This window comes from Ursus arctos, unplaced genomic scaffold (assembly GCF_023065955.2).
Source record: "Ursus arctos isolate Adak ecotype North America unplaced genomic scaffold, UrsArc2.0 scaffold_24, whole genome shotgun sequence".
NCBI lineage: Eukaryota > Metazoa > Chordata > Mammalia > Carnivora > Ursidae > Ursus > Ursus arctos.
The window spans coordinates 22,622,469-22,632,207 of NW_026622919.1; positions in this window are offsets into that span (position 1 = coordinate 22,622,469).

Genomic DNA, 9,739 nt, shown 5'->3' on the forward strand with positions numbered 1-9,739 from the left:
GGGGGGAGGGGCTGGGCTCCAGGCTCAGCAGCTGCCTTGAAAGCCCCACAACCTGGGAGGTCAAAGCCAGGTCACAAACCCGAGACCTCTGCCCCAGTCAGGTCTGTGCCCTCTGTCTGCAGAAAAGGCCTGAGCTCTATTCACCAACTCTGGGTGCCTTTCATTTCCACATGACCCCCGCAGGGCCAACGATTCACTTAAAAGGCTGGGGCAATTGCTCATCGAAGGCTGAGGTTCAGCTCCAGATCCAGGGCAAACATTCCTCCCCATCCAGTGCCAAGGTTCAAACCCCAGTGGCGAGATGTCCCAGCTTTCCCTGCTCCTCTGTTGCAGTTAAGAACTACAGCCAGCTTCTAAACGTTCTTCCAAACTTGATTCCAATGCAGCCAAATCCTGAGTGCCAAGAAAAGTGAGAATAGCCATCCCTATGGGATATAGCTTCATAAACCATGGTAAAAAAGGTTCTGGAACCTTCTGGAACATGGGCGCTCAGTACGCCCTGGTGCTCTTCCAGCTCGGTCAACTCCCATGGAAGAAGGCAGCACCCAGGTTTCTGGGTCTGGGTCCTCTTTGGATCTCTGGAAGCATTTGCTAGCATTTGAGTGAATTAGGGGTGGTAGAAGGACATGAGGCAAAGAGAAATCCCAGTCATTGAGAAAAAGGGCAAAGGATGACCTGGGAATGAACTACGGGCAGGGGCATGACCTGGGTAACCACTTCTGGTCCTTGGCATGTCTGAAGGTAAGAGGGAACCCAGGTATCCCACAGCCTGGACATCTTCCCGGTCACTGGGGCCAGGGGTGCTTGGGGGCATAGGGTGCATATTCTGGTAGTTTGTCTCCTTGATTTCTAGGGACCTGGGAAGGGACTCAGGTGCAGGGCAGAAAGTTACTGGGGCCTGCAAGGAAAGTGGGGAAAAGGGGAAAGCTAGTGTGTCCCCAGCCCATGTCCTCCAGAGCCACAGGCTCTCATTTAATGCCCCCCCGAAAGGAGAGGACGTGAGAGGTGGGGGAGCTGGAGAAGAGCTGGGGAGCCCCGCCAACACTCATCCCTCTCTTCCCAAGTAGGACAGTGATCAGACAGGGCAGTGGCTACTCTGGCTACTGTTACTCTGTGCGAGTAATGTGGGGGTCACTAGGGCCTGATAGGGTGTGGGGGCAAAGGGATCCAGATCACTAGGCTTCTGGAAAGATGAGAAGGCTGGGACAACTTTCACAGGGGCAGAGTGGAGGGAAGACCCCTGTTGAGGCTGGAGAAGACACCCAAGGGACCTACTGGCTCTTGCCAGCAACAGACCCAGAGGCAGACATGGTAGGGGTGGGGGAGATTCACAGGGACCAAAGCTATCATGGGTCTATCTCCAAGCGCTCAGTGAAGGGCCAGCGCCCAGTAACATTCTCTCCAGCTCTGGCCCCTCTGCTTTCAGTCTCTCCATTACCCACGAGCCGCCTCATCTCTGGGGACCCTGCACTCCTGCCCCTCTCCTGCGCCATGGAGACCCCTGCCTCTCTTCTGGGTCCCTGTGCAGGCTGTCAGCTCCTTCCAGAAGCCAGTGTGTGTGTGTGTGTGTGTGTGTGTGTGTGTGTGAGGGGAGAAGCTGATCGCTAACAAAGAGGAGGGGTGTGTGGGTGAGTCAGCCGTGTTAATGAGAAACAACTCACCCCGCTGATTAGGACTAATGAAGAAGAACAGAGGGGGTGACATCTTTATATAGGGTAGGGGGGAGTGAAACAGCTCCCCCAGTCCCACTTCTCCCTCAGCAGGGACAAGAAACGAACAACTTTGGCTTCCCCAGGAAAAATTGAGGTCAGACACCAGGATGAACCATCAAGAACAAGGAGGATTCTAACTGGGAAGGGGTGGGACAAGGAGACTGGGGGCAGAGGCCAGATCCCACGGGGGAACCCTGAGAGGTCCTCCAGAGCCCTGCTCCTATTCCTGCCCTTCCTCCGATTTCTCTGTATTGATTCCAGAGAAATTCTGGGCTCTCAGGGCTGTGCCCCCGGGTTGCCCAAGCGCCTTTGAGGTCTAACCACATCTGCGGGGCCGGGAGCGGGCTGTGGAGGACGCGCCAGTCTCTGAGGCTCCCACGGCAGCCTGGAGAGAAGGCTTGGCTTTGGGGCATTGACTGTCTATACAGATGGTCATGACCCAGGGAGGCCTGGCCAGGTCAAGGGCTGGAGGGGGCCAGGGTGGGGGGAGGACCTGGGCATCAGCCGGCTGCCCTGTCCTTGTGGCAGAAGCAGGTGCCCCTGAGAACCCACAGCTTCACCCACCCTCCATGCCAATTGAGCCAAGGGCAAGGGCACCAGGCGTGCCTCGCAGATGTTCCAGTTGGCTGTGTGAGTGTGGGCATGGGGGGAGGGAGGGGAGAGGCTGGGAGTGGGGACAGGATGGGTGTGGGCCAACACCTCCTAATTTGCATTACCACTGACACCCTTCTTGACCAAGAAAATGGAGCCAGAAATAACAGGGGGGGGGAGGTGGTTCCCTGGGGGGCTCTTGGAGGTTCTCCTTCCTTGCCTCCAACCCCCCCCCCACAGTGCGGGGAGGGAGGCAGGAGGTCAGGCCCTTTTCCAGCCCTATAGCTGGCCCCTGGCAGGGGCGATGCACCCACTGTCACTCCTCCTTCCTCAGATTGGGCGGCACGCCATCCCGACCTCCCACTTCCTTTGGCCCAGACACCCCAGACGCCCAGCCCTGCCTCAATCCTTCTTCGGAGCAGCGTCCCCTCAGCCCTCCCTCCTCCGGGAACCCTCTCCCTGGGGGCCCTCTCGCAGCTCTCCTGACCCCAGCTCTGCCTACCTTGTTCTCTTCAGTCTGCATCTGCTGCTCTGTCGGATTGGCCGTTTCCCAGGGCAGGCCCAACCTGGGAGCTGCTCAAGGGAACATTCTGCATGAGAAATAGTCCAAACAATAGCAGGGGAACTTGTGAGTAGATTCTAGAAGTGGCTGAGGTGGACCAGGGTCCATTGTGAGACCCTGGCCCGAGGGCTATGGGGTGAGAGGGAGGGGAGACTCCCAGCTCTGTGAGAGGCTGTGTGGTCCCCCTTTACCTGGAGGCGGTTCCTGTGCCAGACCTCTCCTTTGTGAGATCCGTGGAGGAAAGGACGAGGACTGTGCCATTTAGACATCTTTCTCCCCTGCCCCAGTGACTACCACAGAGACCCCCCCCAAGCGCATTTGATGCCCCTTGATGTGCACAGAATTCACTTCTGTCCCAAACGGCATAGGGAATAGGGAATGCCGTGGCAGCCGATTTACAGGTGGGAGTCGGGCCGAGCTCAGAGAAGGAGCTCCCTCTCGGCCAGAGGGGTCCGGGGCCTGGAAGAGCCGAGTGGTGAGAGTGGAGGCACAGCAGAAGGGCCTGGCAGGGAAACCAGGTCGCGAGAGACAGCCCAGAGAGCTGTGAATGCAATGTGGGAAGGAGCGAGCGGTGAACTGAGAACCCCCCCACTTCCCCTCTCCAGAGATGCTATTTTGGAGGGAGAGAATATATGCAGTGCAGGGGACAGGGTGGGGGGGGTATGCCAGCTCCCACAGGGGTCAGCCGGACCACCTGCTGCTTCCACTCCCGCCAGCCTGCCATCCCCACTGGCCCTGGAGCTTCTCCCCGCCTCCAAGCACTTCCCTCCCTGTTGGAAACAATCTTGCTCTCTTGAGCACAAGGGGAGAAAGAACGAGCTAGAAGATTTGCAGCTGGCCTCTTGGCACCCCATTTGAGAGTCCCCTGAGGCCTCAGACCTAGGGAGAAGCTTCTATTTCCATTGCTTCCCTGGAAAGGAGATGTGGAGGGTCTGTGGGACACGAGGTGAGGCAGGCGCCAAGTACGGTTCAGCGGGCCCGAGCGCTTCTCGCCCCCAAGCCTGTACTTAGGGTCCCCCCCTTCACATCAAACCGAGGGAGTGAGTTTGGTGTTAACAGAGGCCAGGGCAGAAGGTGCTTCCAGGGCCAGCTGAGTTGGCCACAGGAGCTCTGGTCCCTCCAGGCGGGGAAGCCAACGTTGGCCCCATGGGCCAAGAAGGCTGGACAGAGGCTGGGGTCAAGTAGAACCCTTGCTTGACATGAAGGGAAATTCCTGTGCCCCAGTTCAACCCCTCTGAGGGGCCTTGACTCATTTTGGGATGAAGGCTCCAATGCCCTGGGTGTTTCTGTGGTGGCTGGGGGCGGACACGGTGCGCAGAGAAGGTGAGCGCTGGGGCTGAGCGAAGATTTTGTTTTCGTTTTTGGAGCTTGGCTCCTTCTCCGCCTGGGAGTCCAGCTTCCCCGGAAGGAGCAGGGCTGGCAGAGCCAGGAAGAGGGCCCGACTTCGAGCCAGGCAGGTGCAGGGACTGTTAGGGTCGACTTTAGGAAGGACTTCGGTGAAGACTGTGGGGCCCATCTCCCAGATGAGTGGACGGATTTGGTTCCTTGGATGTTTTCCACAACTGATGCTTCCCTCCCTCTGAGTCTGGGCTGCCCTGGGGCGCTGCAGGCCAAGGCAACAGATGAGTGGTCCCTCACTGCAGGCGGTGGGGGGTCTGAAGGCTCCAGGGAGGAGGCGGACGGAGAAGGGTGGGTTCAGGGGCAGAAGACCTGTGTCCATAAGCCACGCTGTGGGTATGGGATTTGAGGCAGGAAGCCACAGGTGAGAACGCTGTCCCTCCTCTCAGTCCTCCACCCACTGTCCTGTCTTGCTTTTCTTCCAACCTGACCTGGACCTCAGACCAGGGAGGGACAGGGGGAGGGACGGCGGCTGTGGTGAAGGGGGCCTGGCCCCTCCCCCTGTGCCTGAGCCAGAGGCCTGCAGGACCTCTTGCAGGGGGCCGGGGGACGGCGGGGGGTGGGGGGGGAGTAGACTCAAGTTCCCTGGGGCAGAGGGACTGGGTGGAGGTGCTCAGCAGAGGGGCCAAGGGACACAGGGAGCCCGTGTCATTCCAGCCAGAGCCCCCTGCTCCAGAGGGACACAGGGCCCAGGCTTTCAGCCCAGAGGGAGGTAGGTGGACGGGGCTGAGTGTGTGCCCATCACGTCCCTCCCCTTCCCGGGACCCTTGGCCTTGTGGGTGCTGCAGGCCCCGAGCTCTCCTGCTCCCCAGATGGCAAAAGCAAACTGTGGATGGGAGGCAACAGGGAGGATCCGGAGATGGTGTGAGGGGGACTGTGCGCCCGGAAACACAGGTGAGGGGCAGCGAAGAGGACCGCTTCCTCCTGGGGTCAGAGAGCTCCTCGCCTGCCTTGGCGCCCCACTCCCTCCAGGCCTGGCAGGAGCAGAGGACTGAGTGGGACTTGTCAGAAGCGCTCTCAGCCACCACCCAGCGTGAGTCCTCAGAACTCTGGGATTTCTGCGTCCTCTGGTCCCAGGCACTGTCCTAGTCCCCTACAGCGGGCACACGTGGGTCTCTTCCCCACCGTCCAGCAGACTCACCCTGTCATGCTTAGCCCCACATACACAAAGCACACGACAGTCCCAGTTACACTCATACACACACACATCACACCCTTCCTCACTTTCCAGGCTCCCAGGGACAGCCGCACTCCTCCCAGCACCCACGGACTCTCACGGCCCCGGGAACACAGCGCCACCCGGGTACGGCCCAGGTGCCACAGGGAGATAGCCGCGCGCTGCCTCGCACTCCCATGTGACCCCGTGAGAATGGTGCGTACCGACACGCGTGGGACGTCCCACATGCACACGGGCATGGGCTCCTGGTTTGGAGGTCGCCCCAGTACCCAGGGCTGTGCCGGGAAGTGTCTAATAGCTGGGTCTCCACCGACAGCCCACCGCTCCTAGAAATCACATGATAAAGCTTCCCCGCAAATGGGCATCCCCAGGAGAGCTGCACCACCAGCAGTGACTCATTCAGGCAGCTTCTTTCCCCATGGGGGTGCCTCCTTTCCCTACCTTCTCTCACCACCCTGCCCCCTGTCCAGATCCCACTTCCTGCCCCTCTCACTTCTCCTCCTTCCCTGTCACTCGTGGCTTTGAGCTGGGGTTGGTACTCAGGCCCATCTCTTTCACCCTGGTTCCCTCCTTCTTTCCCTCCTGTGGCACTGGCTGCTAGGTGCGGAGGGTGGCGGGCCCATAGCCAATCCAGGCAGGCTTCCAGGAGGAAGAGGACAAGGGGGAGGGATGCTGTGTGTTTCCGGAAAAAACATAAACCTCTCTGCCTCCTTGTGCCTGGCCTGTCCCTGGTTGGCTTATTCTTCTCCCTGGTCATCAGCACAAAGAGTCCGATCAATGCTGCTAACTGAAGGGGAGAGAAGCTGCAGCTTGCGGGGCAGTGAGGGGAGGCGGTGAGAGCACATTCTGAGAGTGAGGACCTCTGGTTCTAACCATGCTCTGGGAACATTGCATCACTTCTCAGAGCTTCCGCTTCTCAATTTGAAAAAAAAAAAAAAAAAAAGAAGGGTCTGGACCAAGTGGTTTTAATTTCCTTCTTGGCTCTGACATTCTGGCATTCTGTATTTCGGAGAGTTTTCTAAAACCTATTCTGTGGGGAGTATCCCTTGTTGCTAATCCTGATCTTTTCCCAGCACATGAGGGAGACGAACAGATGCGGTTCGGGGTTTGGGGGGCAGTGGGTACCACAGACGGAGGAACTGGAGGCTGGGCCTGGGTGTCTGTAGGTTGGGTTGGGGACCTGGCGGGCCATGTACATTTGGGGGACCTTCCAGCAGCCTCTGCTCTCTTTGCTACGACTCCTAAATTATTCCTGCCACACTCATATAAGAGGAAACAGGGTGGGAAACGGGGAAGGGAGAGAAGAAGAAGGGTGCGAGGGAGGGAGGGAAGAAGGAAAAGGCAAGGAAATGAAAGAAAGGGGGAGAACCATGGGATGAAATGAAATGAAAAGGGAAGAGAAGAAAATGTTCCTCGTGGATGCAGGAAGCAACCACTCTAACCAGCCAAGGTGCCAGGCCGGCGTGGAAGGGATGGGAGAGCGAGGGGTTCCCGGTGGTTACCGAGCCTTCTTTGTGCCTCTGGGAGGTGGGGGTCCACAGGGCACCACCCCCCTGCCCTGGGCCTCCTGCTGTTGCATTTGCTGCTCCTCTGAAAACAACTCAAACCACAAAATTGGCTTGTGGTTGGGTGACTATCAGTCACTGCTATTCAGCTTGGCTTCTGAGGATGACTAAAGGGGTTGGAAGCCCCCCTTAGCAGCCCCCCAAATTTTCAGAGAAGTCAGAGGCAGAGATGGAAAAGTGGCTTATTTTGGATGGGATCTGAGCTCCCGCAGGGTGGGCTGCAGGCACTGTGTCCCAGGCATGTCTGTGGGTCCCCGGGGTTTGGGAGGGTCACCAAGGTAGGGGGTCACATCATTCCTGGACTGCCTCATCCAACAGCTTGGAGCAGGGAGGGGCTGAGGATGAGGACCCTCAGGTCCCCAGAAGGGTCTCCTCTCAAACTACCTTTTCCAGCTCCAATTCTCAAGGGAGCCAGGAGCCAAGCTGCTGCCGAGGCTGGGATGGGGCACAGCGGGTCCCCTGGGGAGGGCCTGGATATCCGTTTGGCAGCCCAGCTGGTGCCTGGGCCTGGGACCAGGGCGCTCACTTGGAATTCCCCTCCTCTCCCCCACCCCCAGGTGGCCATGTGACCTGGAGACAGGTCCCCTCTGCTCTCTGGGCCAAGTTTTGCTGGTGGTCTTTCAGGCAGGGGCGGTGGAGATGGGAGAAGCCGGGCTGTGAATGCGCATGCCCGGCCCCAGGCCCACAGCCCGTGTCATCTAGACAGATAGTTCTGGAGTTGACAGGGTCTACCTCTCCATCCTTACCCGGGTCAGGAAGAGAGAACCCAGGTGATCCAGAGTTCCAGGTGGAGGTGGGGCGGGTACTGTCTTTTTTTTTCTTTTGGATATTAAAACACTCTTGGTCCCTTTCCTCCCTCCTCCTTCCTTCATCTCAATGTCACGTAAAGTGGGGTCAAAGCATCCTTTAGAAAGTTTAGCTATTTTTATTGATCTGTAACATCTCAAAGGAAGAGCACTTGCCAAGCAAGTACACGTCAGGGCACATCTCCAGTCCCCTCCCCCAGCCCCAGCCTCACCTATCGGAAGGCTGAGACTAACTAAGCATCCCCACAGCCCAGTCCTCCGGTTCCATTCCCGGCTTTGAACTCCGTGCGGCGGGAGGGTGGATCCTATCCCTGCTCCGTCTTCCCTTTCAGGGACTTGATCATTAAGCCTCATTTCCCCTTCTTGAGATGAAAGACTTGGATTCTTTCAGTGCTGAACTTTGGTGCCTCTGCACGGCTAGCGAAGGGAGAGAAAGGGCAACCGGACCCTTGACCCTCCTGCCCACACCCCCATCACCTGGGTTCTCGCAGCCCCGGTGCCCAGCCTCGTCCCCGTTCTGCCCCTCACTCTCTTTCTGACTGGCCATTGTCTCAGTTTCTCTCTCTCCTGCTCTCATTCTGTCTCCCCATCTTTCTTTCTGTTTCGGTGCCCGCATTACCCCTGCCTGCCCCAGGCTGGGGGTGGGCACACGTGAGTTCTAGATTGCTGACTCAGGCCGTCTAACCACACTCTCCCCAGGATTCGCTTTCCCCAAACTCCCCAGCCCTCACTTAGGGTCTGGGAACCACGACTGGGCTCTCATTCCTTTGAGCCTTTGTGCAGGTGGGAAGGTGAAGGGTCTGCACACGACCTGCCTGCGAGCTGCCCCAGCAGCTGGGGGCTGGGGGTCCCCTGGTGGGCGGAGGAGGGGGAGGAGTCGGTCTTCTGAGAAGGGAAGTGCCCACCTCCTCTCTGATCCCTGAATCCCCCAACCTTTGGGGCCTTGGGGCCGCCCAAGGCAGGGGGCTTCTTCTCACTTAAGGAGGGGGAGGGAATCCATTTACTGACCCAGGCTGCAAGGTGGGGAGGGGGGTACCGACCAGACTTGTGATTCTGGGAGGGACGCAGAGCACGCAGCATAGAAAGAACATGCATGTGGAGAAAATACATGCCTCTCGCAGGCACATCAGAAGCATGACACATTCGTCGTCCACCCCATCCTCAGCGTTGGGGGTTGGGCGGGCCAACCCCCAATACCAACAATACATGTGTGTTAAGTGTGTGAACACACATACCCCAAGCTCTGTGCTCTCGCACACACATCCCGACCTAGAAGAGCAGGACTGGGGAGCTGGGCTGAGTGGGGGAGGGGTAGGACAGGGAAGGCAGGGTAGCCCCACCCCTGCCCCATACCCCGTGCCCACCGGCTGCCTCCCCGCCTCCCCATCTCCCCGTAGCTGGCAAGTCCTCTGCCCCCTTGACTTTTCCCAGCTTCGAGGAAATACCTCCCTTTAGGGGAAAGCGAGATCGTGAGGGGGAGCAGGGGAAGCACTGACTCGGGCAGAGGCATGAGCCTGATTTTCCAGTCTGGGGCGGGGCGGAGAGAGATGGCACTGGGGACGCCCAGGCGATGGGGCCTGACTCAGAGCCAGAACCACAGAGCTCCTCCGCTGTATTGTCGTCGGGGAACAAGAAGCCACCAGGTTTATAAGAAACTGCGATTCAGCTCTGCCCCCTTCCACCCCTCTGCAAGGGACCAAGGTTAGACTCGAAGAAGAACTTACAGCCCAGGCAAGGAAGAGACTCTGCCTCAGATTATCTTTTGGGAAATCTTCCCTGGGTTTGTGAAAGAAGGATGACAGCTTCAGGGGGTTTTAGATCTTGAGAAGATCTGGGACCAGAGGATGGGACCCTCGATTTCCCCATATAAGTCGCCAAAGAAAGCCCCCTCTCCTTGCTCTCAGCCTAGATCAGGAGTTCTTAATTCC